The sequence below is a fragment of the Hoplias malabaricus genome, unplaced genomic scaffold (assembly GCF_029633855.1).
Source record: "Hoplias malabaricus isolate fHopMal1 unplaced genomic scaffold, fHopMal1.hap1 scaffold_105, whole genome shotgun sequence".
Classification (NCBI taxonomy): domain Eukaryota; kingdom Metazoa; phylum Chordata; class Actinopteri; order Characiformes; family Erythrinidae; genus Hoplias; species Hoplias malabaricus.
This window is the reverse complement of record NW_027100813.1, coordinates 128,756-138,176: the sequence shown is the minus strand read 5'-3', so window position 1 is coordinate 138,176 and position 9,421 is coordinate 128,756. Positions and strand designations below refer to the sequence as shown.

At 41.0% G+C, this 9,421-nt stretch overlaps 22 non-coding genes and 7 pseudogenes across 22 annotated transcripts; all 29 read left to right on the top strand.

Annotated features, from left to right (window-relative positions):
- The first annotated feature begins 43 nt into the window (after nt 1-43).
- Nucleotides 44-162, top strand: LOC136681176 (5S ribosomal RNA). Its single transcript, XR_010797760.1, has one exon. It is a non-coding gene; the product is annotated as a 5S ribosomal RNA (ribosomal RNA).
- Nucleotides 163-384: 222 nt separating this feature from the next.
- On the top strand, nt 385-503 carry LOC136681175 (5S ribosomal RNA). The gene has a single exon (XR_010797759.1). It is a non-coding gene; the product is annotated as a 5S ribosomal RNA (ribosomal RNA).
- A 202-nt stretch (nt 504-705) lies between these two features.
- LOC136681174 (5S ribosomal RNA) lies at nt 706-824 on the top strand. Its single transcript, XR_010797758.1, has one exon. It is a non-coding gene; the product is annotated as a 5S ribosomal RNA (ribosomal RNA).
- A 222-nt stretch (nt 825-1,046) lies between these two features.
- Nucleotides 1,047-1,165, top strand: LOC136681173 (5S ribosomal RNA). The gene has a single exon (XR_010797757.1). It is a non-coding gene; the product is annotated as a 5S ribosomal RNA (ribosomal RNA).
- Nucleotides 1,166-1,387: 222 nt separating this feature from the next.
- Nucleotides 1,388-1,506, top strand: LOC136681223 (5S ribosomal RNA; annotated as a pseudogene).
- A 202-nt stretch (nt 1,507-1,708) lies between these two features.
- Nucleotides 1,709-1,827, top strand: LOC136681172 (5S ribosomal RNA). Its single transcript, XR_010797756.1, has one exon. It is a non-coding gene; the product is annotated as a 5S ribosomal RNA (ribosomal RNA).
- A 223-nt stretch (nt 1,828-2,050) lies between these two features.
- Nucleotides 2,051-2,169, top strand: LOC136681171 (5S ribosomal RNA). The gene has a single exon (XR_010797755.1). It is a non-coding gene; the product is annotated as a 5S ribosomal RNA (ribosomal RNA).
- Nucleotides 2,170-2,371: 202 nt separating this feature from the next.
- Nucleotides 2,372-2,490, top strand: LOC136681169 (5S ribosomal RNA). Its single transcript, XR_010797753.1, has one exon. It is a non-coding gene; the product is annotated as a 5S ribosomal RNA (ribosomal RNA).
- A 202-nt stretch (nt 2,491-2,692) lies between these two features.
- LOC136681168 (5S ribosomal RNA) lies at nt 2,693-2,811 on the top strand. Its single transcript, XR_010797752.1, has one exon. It is a non-coding gene; the product is annotated as a 5S ribosomal RNA (ribosomal RNA).
- Nucleotides 2,812-3,033: 222 nt separating this feature from the next.
- LOC136681167 (5S ribosomal RNA) lies at nt 3,034-3,152 on the top strand. Its single transcript, XR_010797751.1, has one exon. It is a non-coding gene; the product is annotated as a 5S ribosomal RNA (ribosomal RNA).
- A 202-nt stretch (nt 3,153-3,354) lies between these two features.
- LOC136681166 (5S ribosomal RNA) lies at nt 3,355-3,473 on the top strand. The gene has a single exon (XR_010797750.1). It is a non-coding gene; the product is annotated as a 5S ribosomal RNA (ribosomal RNA).
- Nucleotides 3,474-3,695: 222 nt separating this feature from the next.
- On the top strand, nt 3,696-3,814 carry LOC136681165 (5S ribosomal RNA). Its single transcript, XR_010797749.1, has one exon. It is a non-coding gene; the product is annotated as a 5S ribosomal RNA (ribosomal RNA).
- Nucleotides 3,815-4,036: 222 nt separating this feature from the next.
- On the top strand, nt 4,037-4,155 carry LOC136681222 (5S ribosomal RNA; annotated as a pseudogene).
- A 202-nt stretch (nt 4,156-4,357) lies between these two features.
- LOC136681164 (5S ribosomal RNA) lies at nt 4,358-4,476 on the top strand. Its single transcript, XR_010797748.1, has one exon. It is a non-coding gene; the product is annotated as a 5S ribosomal RNA (ribosomal RNA).
- A 223-nt stretch (nt 4,477-4,699) lies between these two features.
- On the top strand, nt 4,700-4,818 carry LOC136681163 (5S ribosomal RNA). The gene has a single exon (XR_010797747.1). It is a non-coding gene; the product is annotated as a 5S ribosomal RNA (ribosomal RNA).
- A 202-nt stretch (nt 4,819-5,020) lies between these two features.
- On the top strand, nt 5,021-5,139 carry LOC136681162 (5S ribosomal RNA). Its single transcript, XR_010797746.1, has one exon. It is a non-coding gene; the product is annotated as a 5S ribosomal RNA (ribosomal RNA).
- A 222-nt stretch (nt 5,140-5,361) lies between these two features.
- LOC136681221 (5S ribosomal RNA) lies at nt 5,362-5,480 on the top strand (annotated as a pseudogene).
- A 202-nt stretch (nt 5,481-5,682) lies between these two features.
- LOC136681160 (5S ribosomal RNA) lies at nt 5,683-5,801 on the top strand. Its single transcript, XR_010797745.1, has one exon. It is a non-coding gene; the product is annotated as a 5S ribosomal RNA (ribosomal RNA).
- A 223-nt stretch (nt 5,802-6,024) lies between these two features.
- On the top strand, nt 6,025-6,143 carry LOC136681159 (5S ribosomal RNA). Its single transcript, XR_010797744.1, has one exon. It is a non-coding gene; the product is annotated as a 5S ribosomal RNA (ribosomal RNA).
- A 202-nt stretch (nt 6,144-6,345) lies between these two features.
- Nucleotides 6,346-6,464, top strand: LOC136681157 (5S ribosomal RNA). The gene has a single exon (XR_010797742.1). It is a non-coding gene; the product is annotated as a 5S ribosomal RNA (ribosomal RNA).
- Nucleotides 6,465-6,666: 202 nt separating this feature from the next.
- Nucleotides 6,667-6,785, top strand: LOC136681156 (5S ribosomal RNA). Its single transcript, XR_010797741.1, has one exon. It is a non-coding gene; the product is annotated as a 5S ribosomal RNA (ribosomal RNA).
- Nucleotides 6,786-7,007: 222 nt separating this feature from the next.
- Nucleotides 7,008-7,126, top strand: LOC136681155 (5S ribosomal RNA). The gene has a single exon (XR_010797740.1). It is a non-coding gene; the product is annotated as a 5S ribosomal RNA (ribosomal RNA).
- Nucleotides 7,127-7,328: 202 nt separating this feature from the next.
- LOC136681154 (5S ribosomal RNA) lies at nt 7,329-7,447 on the top strand. Its single transcript, XR_010797739.1, has one exon. It is a non-coding gene; the product is annotated as a 5S ribosomal RNA (ribosomal RNA).
- Nucleotides 7,448-7,669: 222 nt separating this feature from the next.
- On the top strand, nt 7,670-7,788 carry LOC136681299 (5S ribosomal RNA; annotated as a pseudogene).
- Nucleotides 7,789-7,990: 202 nt separating this feature from the next.
- LOC136681220 (5S ribosomal RNA) lies at nt 7,991-8,109 on the top strand (annotated as a pseudogene).
- Nucleotides 8,110-8,311: 202 nt separating this feature from the next.
- Nucleotides 8,312-8,430, top strand: LOC136681153 (5S ribosomal RNA). The gene has a single exon (XR_010797738.1). It is a non-coding gene; the product is annotated as a 5S ribosomal RNA (ribosomal RNA).
- Nucleotides 8,431-8,652: 222 nt separating this feature from the next.
- On the top strand, nt 8,653-8,771 carry LOC136681297 (5S ribosomal RNA; annotated as a pseudogene).
- Nucleotides 8,772-8,973: 202 nt separating this feature from the next.
- Nucleotides 8,974-9,092, top strand: LOC136681219 (5S ribosomal RNA; annotated as a pseudogene).
- A 201-nt stretch (nt 9,093-9,293) lies between these two features.
- On the top strand, nt 9,294-9,412 carry LOC136681152 (5S ribosomal RNA). Its single transcript, XR_010797737.1, has one exon. It is a non-coding gene; the product is annotated as a 5S ribosomal RNA (ribosomal RNA).
- The last annotated feature ends 9 nt before the right edge of the window (nt 9,413-9,421 follow it).

The window sequence follows — 9,421 nt, the reverse complement described above, 5'->3', positions numbered from 1 at the left end:
TAGAAGAGTATATAGAAATAGTCTTCTACAGCCCGCAGTGATCGCTTACGGCCATACCACTCCTTGAAAGCCCGATCTCGTCTGATCTCGGAAGCGAAGAAGAGTTGGGCCTAGTTAGTACTTGGATGGGAGACTGCCTGGGAATACTAGGTGCTGTAAGCTTTTTAGCTTAAGCTTCTATTATAAAGGCAGTAACCACAGTCATGTAAACACAAGAGAAGAAGAAAACTTAAGAAAAAAAAAACAACAACAAAAAAAAACGAACTGGAAAGCCAATCATTTTCATTTGAGGTGTCAGGTGGTCTACCGTTTACAGGCAGCTCTAAAACAAGTATTACTCTTAGAAGAGTATTTAGAAATAGTCTTCTACAGCCCGCAGTGATTGCTTACGGCCATACCACTCCTTGAAAGCCCGATCTCGTCTGATCTCGGAAGCGAAGAAGAGTTGGGCCTAGTTAGTACTTGGATGGGAGACTGCCTGGGAATACTAGGTGCTGTAAGCTTTTTAGCTTAAGCTTCTATTATAAAGGCAGTAACCACAGTCATTTAAACACAAGAGAAGAAGAAACTTAAAAAAAAAACGAACTGGAAAGCCAATCATTTTTATTTGAGGTGTCAGGTGGTCTACCGTTTACAGGCAGCTCTAAAACAAGTATTACTCTTAGAAGAGTATATAGAAATAGTCTTCTACAGCCCGCAGTGATCGCTTACGGCCATACCACTCCTTGAAAGCCCGATCTCGTCTGATCTCGGAAGCGAAGAAGAGTTGGGCCTAGTTAGTACTTGGATGGGAGACTGCCTGGGAATACTAGGTGCTGTAAGCTTTTTAGCTTAAGCTTCTATTATAAAGGCAGTAACCACAGTCATGTAAACACAAGAGAAGAAGAAAACTTAAGAAAAAAAAAACAACAACAAAAAAAAACGAACTGGAAAGCCAATCATTTTCATTTGAGGTGTCAGGTGGTCTACCGTTTACAGGCAGCTCTAAAACAAGTATTACTCTTAGAAGAGTATATAGAAATAGTCTTCTACAGCCCGCAGTGATCGCTTACGGCCATACCACTCCTTGAAAGCCCGATCTCGTCTGATCTCGGAAGCGAAGAAGAGTTGGGCCTAGTTAGTACTTGGATGGGAGACTGCCTGGGAATACTAGGTGCTGTAAGCTTTTTAGCTTAAGCTTCTATTATAAAGGCAGTAACCACAGTCATGTAAACACAAGAGAAGAAGAAAACTTAAGAAAAAAAAAACAACAACAAAAAAAAACGAACTGGAAAGCCAATCATTTTCATTTGAGGTGTCAGGTGGTCTACCGTTTACAGGCAGCTCTAAAACAAGTATTACTCTTAGAAGAGTATTTAGAAATAGTCTTCTACAGCCCGCAGTGATTGCTTACGGCCATACCACTCCTTGAAAGCCCGATCTCGTCTGATCTCGGAAGCGAAGAAGAGTTGAGCCTAGTTAGTACTTGGATGGGAGACTGCCTGGGAATACTAGGTGCTGTAAGCTTTTTAGCTTAAGCTTCTATTATAAAGGCAGTAACCACAGTCATTTAAACACAAGAGAAGAAGAAACTTAAAAAAAAAACGAACTGGAAAGCCAATCATTTTTATTTGAGGTGTCAGGTGGTCTACCGTTTACAGGCAGCTCTAAAACAAGTATTACTCTTAGAAGAGTATATAGAAATAGTCTTCTACAGCCCGCAGTGATCGCTTACGGCCATACCACTCCTTGAAAGCCCGATCTCGTCTGATCTCGGAAGCGAAGAAGAGTTGGGCCTAGTTAGTACTTGGATGGGAGACTGCCTGGGAATACTAGGTGCTGTAAGCTTTTTAGCTTAAGCTTCTATTATAAAGGCAGTAACCACAGTCATGTAAACACAAGAGAAGAAGAAAACTTAAGAAAAAAAAAACAACAACAAAAAAAAAACGAACTGGAAAGCCAATCATTTTCATTTGAGGTGTCAGGTGGTCTACCGTTTACAGGCAGCTCTAAAACAAGTATTACTCTTAGAAGAGTATTTAGAAATAGTCTTCTACAGCCCGCAGTGATTGCTTACGGCCATACCACTCCTTGAAAGCCCGATCTCGTCTGATCTCGGAAGCGAAGAAGAGTTGGGCCTAGTTAGTACTTGGATGGGAGACTGCCTGGGAATACTAGGTGCTGTAAGCTTTTTAGCTTAAGCTTCTATTATAAAGGCAGTAACCACAGTCATTTAAACACAAGAGAAGAAGAAACTTAAAAAAAAAACGAACTGGAAAGCCAATCATTTTCATTTGAGGTGTCAGGTGGTCTACCGTTTACAGGCAGCTCTAAAACAAGTATTACTCTTAGAAGAGTATTTAGAAATAGTCTTCTACAGCCCGCAGTGATTGCTTACGGCCATACCACTCCTTGAAAGCCCGATCTCGTCTGATCTCGGAAGCGAAGAAGAGTTGGGCCTAGTTAGTACTTGGATGGGAGACTGCCTGGGAATACTAGGTGCTGTAAGCTTTTTAGCTTAAGCTTCTATTATAAAGGCAGTAACCACAGTCATTTAAACACAAGAGAAGAAGAAACTTAAAAAAAAAACGAACTGGAAAGCCAATCATTTTTATTTGAGGTGTCAGGTGGTCTACCGTTTACAGGCAGCTCTAAAACAAGTATTACTCTTAGAAGAGTATATAGAAATAGTCTTCTACAGCCCGCAGTGATCGCTTACGGCCATACCACTCCTTGAAAGCCCGATCTCGTCTGATCTCGGAAGCGAAGAAGAGTTGGGCCTAGTTAGTACTTGGATGGGAGACTGCCTGGGAATACTAGGTGCTGTAAGCTTTTTAGCTTAAGCTTCTATTATAAAGGCAGTAACCACAGTCATGTAAACACAAGAGAAGAAGAAAACTTAAGAAAAAAAAAACAACAACAAAAAAAAACGAACTGGAAAGCCAATCATTTTCATTTGAGGTGTCAGGTGGTCTACCGTTTACAGGCAGCTCTAAAACAAGTATTACTCTTAGAAGAGTATTTAGAAATAGTCTTCTACAGCCCGCAGTGATTGCTTACGGCCATACCACTCCTTGAAAGCCCGATCTCGTCTGATCTCGGAAGCGAAGAAGAGTTGGGCCTAGTTAGTACTTGGATGGGAGACTGCCTGGGAATACTAGGTGCTGTAAGCTTTTTAGCTTAAGCTTCTATTATAAAGGCAGTAACCACAGTCATTTAAACACAAGAGAAGAAGAAACTTAAAAAAAAAACGAACTGGAAAGCCAATCATTTTTATTTGAGGTGTCAGGTGGTCTACCGTTTACAGGCAGCTCTAAAACAAGTATTACTCTTAGAAGAGTATATAGAAATAGTCTTCTACAGCCCGCAGTGATCGCTTACGGCCATACCACTCCTTGAAAGCCCGATCTCGTCTGATCTCGGAAGCGAAGAAGAGTTGGGCCTAGTTAGTACTTGGATGGGAGACTGCCTGGGAATACTAGGTGCTGTAAGCTTTTTAGCTTAAGCTTCTATTATAAAGGCAGTAACCACAGTCATGTAAACACAAGAGAAGAAGAAAACTTAAGAAAAAAAAAACAACAACAAAAAAAAACGAACTGGAAAGCCAATCATTTTCATTTGAGGTGTCAGGTGGTCTACCGTTTACAGGCAGCTCTAAAACAAGTATTACTCTTAGAAGAGTATATAAAAATAGTCTTCTACAGCCCGCAGTGATCGCTTACGGCCATACCACTCCTTGAAAGCCCGATCTCGTCTGATCTCGGAAGCGAAGAAGAGTTGGGCCTAGTTAGTACTTGGATGGGAGACTGCCTGGGAATACTAGGTGCTGTAAGCTTTTTAGCTTAAGCTTCTATTATAAAGGCAGTAACCACAGTCATGTAAACACAAGAGAAGAAGAAAACTTAAGAAAAAAAAAACAACAACAAAAAAAAACGAACTGGAAAGCCAATCATTTTCATTTGAGGTGTCAGGTGGTCTACCGTTTACAGGCAGCTCTAAAACAAGTATTACTCTTAGAAGAGTATTTAGAAATAGTCTTCTACAGCCCGCAGTGATTGCTTACGGCCATACCACTCCTTGAAAGCCCGATCTCGTCTGATCTCGGAAGCGAAGAAGAGTTGAGCCTAGTTAGTACTTGGATGGGAGACTGCCTGGGAATACTAGGTGCTGTAAGCTTTTTAGCTTAAGCTTCTATTATAAAGGCAGTAACCACAGTCATTTAAACACAAGAGAAGAAGAAACTTAAAAAAAAAACGAACTGGAAAGCCAATCATTTTTATTTGAGGTGTCAGGTGGTCTACCGTTTACAGGCAGCTCTAAAACAAGTATTACTCTTAGAAGAGTATATAGAAATAGTCTTCTACAGCCCGCAGTGATCGCTTACGGCCATACCACTCCTTGAAAGCCCGATCTCGTCTGATCTCGGAAGCGAAGAAGAGTTGGGCCTAGTTAGTACTTGGATGGGAGACTGCCTGGGAATACTAGGTGCTGTAAGCTTTTTAGCTTAAGCTTCTATTATAAAGGCAGTAACCACAGTCATGTAAACACAAGAGAAGAAGAAAACTTAAGAAAAAAAAAACAACAACAAAAAAAAAACGAACTGGAAAGCCAATCATTTTCATTTGAGGTGTCAGGTGGTCTACCGTTTACAGGCAGCTCTAAAACAAGTATTACTCTTAGAAGAGTATTTAGAAATAGTCTTCTACAGCCCGCAGTGATTGCTTACGGCCATACCACTCCTTGAAAGCCCGATCTCGTCTGATCTCGGAAGCGAAGAAGAGTTGGGCCTAGTTAGTACTTGGATGGGAGACTGCCTGGGAATACTAGGTGCTGTAAGCTTTTTAGCTTAAGCTTCTATTATAAAGGCAGTAACCACAGTCATTTAAACACAAGAGAAGAAGAAACTTAAAAAAAAAACGAACTGGAAAGCCAATCATTTTCATTTGAGGTGTCAGGTGGTCTACCGTTTACAGGCAGCTCTAAAACAAGTATTACTCTTAGAAGAGTATATAAAAATAGTCTTCTACAGCCCGCAGTGATCGCTTACGGCCATACCACTCCTTGAAAGCCCGATCTCGTCTGATCTCGGAAGCGAAGAAGAGTTGGGCCTAGTTAGTACTTGGATGGGAGACTGCCTGGGAATACTAGGTGCTGTAAGCTTTTTAGCTTAAGCTTCTATTATAAAGGCAGTAACCACAGTCATGTAAACACAAGAGAAGAAGAAAACTTAAGAAAAAAAAAACAACAACAAAAAAAAACGAACTGGAAAGCCAATCATTTTCATTTGAGGTGTCAGGTGGTCTACCGTTTACAGGCAGCTCTAAAACAAGTATTACTCTTAGAAGAGTATTTAGAAATAGTCTTCTACAGCCCGCAGTGATTGCTTACGGCCATACCACTCCTTGAAAGCCCGATCTCGTCTGATCTCGGAAGCGAAGAAGAGTTGAGCCTAGTTAGTACTTGGATGGGAGACTGCCTGGGAATACTAGGTGCTGTAAGCTTTTTAGCTTAAGCTTCTATTATAAAGGCAGTAACCACAGTCATTTAAACACAAGAGAAGAAGAAACTTAAAAAAAAAACGAACTGGAAAGCCAATCATTTTTATTTGAGGTGTCAGGTGGTCTACCGTTTACAGGCAGCTCTAAAACAAGTATTACTCTTAGAAGAGTATATAGAAATAGTCTTCTACAGCCCGCAGTGATCGCTTACGGCCATACCACTCCTTGAAAGCCCGATCTCGTCTGATCTCGGAAGCGAAGAAGAGTTGGGCCTAGTTAGTACTTGGATGGGAGACTGCCTGGGAATACTAGGTGCTGTAAGCTTTTTAGCTTAAGCTTCTATTATAAAGGCAGTAACCACAGTCATGTAAACACAAGAGAAGAAGAAAACTTAAGAAAAAAAAAACAACAACAAAAAAAAAACGAACTGGAAAGCCAATCATTTTCATTTGAGGTGTCAGGTGGTCTACCGTTTACAGGCAGCTCTAAAACAAGTATTACTCTTAGAAGAGTATTTAGAAATAGTCTTCTACAGCCCGCAGTGATTGCTTACGGCCATACCACTCCTTGAAAGCCCGATCTCGTCTGATCTCGGAAGCGAAGAAGAGTTGGGCCTAGTTAGTACTTGGATGGGAGACTGCCTGGGAATACTAGGTGCTGTAAGCTTTTTAGCTTAAGCTTCTATTATAAAGGCAGTAACCACAGTCATTTAAACACAAGAGAAGAAGAAACTTAAAAAAAAAACGAACTGGAAAGCCAATCATTTTCATTTGAGGTGTCAGGTGGTCTACCGTTTACAGGCAGCTCTAAAACAAGTATTACTCTTAGAAGAGTATTTAGAAATAGTCTTCTACAGCCCGCAGTGATTGCTTACGGCCATACCACTCCTTGAAAGCCCGATCTCGTCTGATCTCGGAAGCGAAGAAGAGTTGGGCCTAGTTAGTACTTGGATGGGAGACTGCCTGGGAATACTAGGTGCTGTAAGCTTTTTAGCTTAAGCTTCTATTATAAAGGCAGTAACCACAGTCATTTAAACACAAGAGAAGAAGAAACTTAAAAAAAAAACGAACTGGAAAGCCAATCATTTTTATTTGAGGTGTCAGGTGGTCTACCGTTTACAGGCAGCTCTAAAACAAGTATTACTCTTAGAAGAGTATATAGAAATAGTCTTCTACAGCCCGCAGTGATCGCTTACGGCCATACCACTCCTTGAAAGCCCGATCTCGTCTGATCTCGGAAGCGAAGAAGAGTTGGGCCTAGTTAGTACTTGGATGGGAGACTGCCTGGGAATACTAGGTGCTGTAAGCTTTTTAGCTTAAGCTTCTATTATAAAGGCAGTAACCACAGTCATGTAAACACAAGAGAAGAAGAAAACTTAAGAAAAAAAAAACAACAACAAAAAAAAACGAACTGGAAAGCCAATCATTTTCATTTGAGGTGTCAGGTGGTCTACCGTTTACAGGCAGCTCTAAAACAAGTATTACTCTTAGAAGAGTATTTAGAAATAGTCTTCTACAGCCCGCAGTGATTGCTTACGGCCATACCACTCCTTGAAAGCCCGATCTCGTCTGATCTCGGAAGCGAAGAAGAGTTGGGCCTAGTTAGTACTTGGATGGGAGACTGCCTGGGAATACTAGGTGCTGTAAGCTTTTTAGCTTAAGCTTCTATTATAAAGGCAGTAACCACAGTCATTTAAACACAAGAGAAGAAGAAACTTAAAAAAAAAACGAACTGGAAAGCCAATCATTTTTATTTGAGGTGTCAGGTGGTCTACCGTTTACAGGAAGCTCTAAAACAAGTATTACTCTTAGAAGAGTATATAGAAATAGTCTTCTACAGCCAGCAGTGATCGCTTACGGCCATACCACTCCTTGAAAGCCCGATCTCGTCTGATCTCGGAAGCGAAGAAGAGTTGGGCCTAGTTAGTACTTGGATGGGAGACTGCCTGGGAATACTAGGTGCTGTAAGCTTTTTAGCTTAAGCTTCTATTATAAAGGCAGTAACCACAGTCATTTAAACACAAGAGAAGAAGAAAACTTAAGAAAAAAAAAACAACAACAAAAAAAAACGAACTGGAAAGCCAATCATTTTTATTTGAGGTGTCAGGTGGTCTACCGTTTACAGGCAGCTCTAAAACAAGTATTACTCTTAGAAGAGTATATAGAAATAGTCTTCTACAGCCAGCAGTGATCGCTTACGGCCATACCACTCCTTGAAAGCCCGATCTCGTCTGATCTCGGAAGCGAAGAAGAGTTGGGCCTCGTTAGTACTTGGATGGGAGACTGCCTGGGAATACTAGGTGCTGTAAGCTTTTCAGCTTAAGCTTCTATTATAAAGGCAGTAACCACAGTCATTTAAACACAAGAGAAGAAGAAACTTAAAAAAAAAACGAACTGGAAAGCCAATCATTTTTATTTGAGGTGTCAGGTGGTCTACCGTTTACAGGCAGCTCTAAAACAAGTATTACTCTTAGAAGAGTATATAGAAATAGTCTTCTACAGCCCGCAGTGATCGCTTACGGCCATACCACTCCTTGAAAGCCCGATCTCGTCTGATCTCGGAAGCGAAGAAGAGTTGGGCCTAGTTAGTACTTGGATGGGAGACTGCCTGGGAATACTAGGTTCTGTAAGCTTTTTAGCTTAAGCTTCTATTATAAAGGCAGTAACCACAGTCATTTAAACACAAGAGAAGAAGAAACTTAAAAAAAAAACGAACTGGAAAGCCAATCATTTTCATTTGAGGTGTCAGGTGGTCTACCGTTTACAGGCAGCTCTAAAACAAGTATTACTCTTAGAAGAGTATATAGAAATAGTCTTCTACAGCCCGCAGTGATCGCTTACGGCCATACCACTCCTTGAAAGCCCGATCTCGTCTGATCTCGGAAGCGAAGAAGAGTTGGGCCTAGTTAGTACTTGGATGGGAGACTGCCTGGGAATACTAGGTGCTGTAAGCTCTTTAGCTTAAGCTTCTATTATAAAGGCAGTAACCACAGTCATTTAAACACAAGAGAAGAAGAAAACTTAAGAAAAAAAAAACAACAACAAAAAAAAACGAACTGGAAAGCCAATCATTTTTATTTGAGGTGTCAGGTGGTCTACCGTTTACAGGCAGCTCTAAAACAAGTATTACTCTTAGAAGAGTATATAGAAATAGTCTTCTACAGCCAGCAGTGATCGCTTACGGCCATACCACTCCTTGAAAGCCCGATCTCGTCTGATCTCGGAAGCGAAGAAGAGTTGGGCCTCGTTAGTACTTGGATGGGAGACTGCCTGGGAATACTAGGTGCTGTAAGCTTTTTAGCTTAAGCTTCTATTATAAAGGCAGTAACCACAGTCATTTAAACACAAGAGAAGAAGAAACTTAAAAAAAAAACGAACTGGAAAGCCAATCATTTTTATTTGAGGTGTCAGGTGGTCTACCGTTTACAGGCAGCTCTAAAACAAGTATTACTCTTAGAAGAGTATATAGAAATAGTCTTCTACAGCCCGCAGTGATCGCTTACGGCCATACCACTCCTTGAAAGCCCGATCTCGTCTGATCTCGGAAGCGAAGAAGAGTTGGGCCTAGTTAGTACTTGGATGGGAGACTGCCTGGGAATACTAGGTTCTGTAAGCTTTTTAGCTTAAGCTTCTATTATAAAGGCAGTAACCACAGTCATTTAAACACAAGAGAAGAAGAAACTTAAAAAAAAACGAACTGGAAAGCCAATCATTTTCATTTGAGGTGTCAGGTGGTCTACCGTTTACAGGCAGCTCTAAAACAAGTATTACTCTTAGAAGAGTATATAGAAATAGTCTTCTACAGCCCGCAGTGATCGCTTACGGCCATACCACTCCTTGAAAGCCCGATCTCGTCTGATCTCGGAAGCGAAGAAGAGTTGGGCCTAGTTAGTACTTGGATGGGAGACTGCCTGGGAATACTAGGTGCTGTAAGCTCTTTAGCTT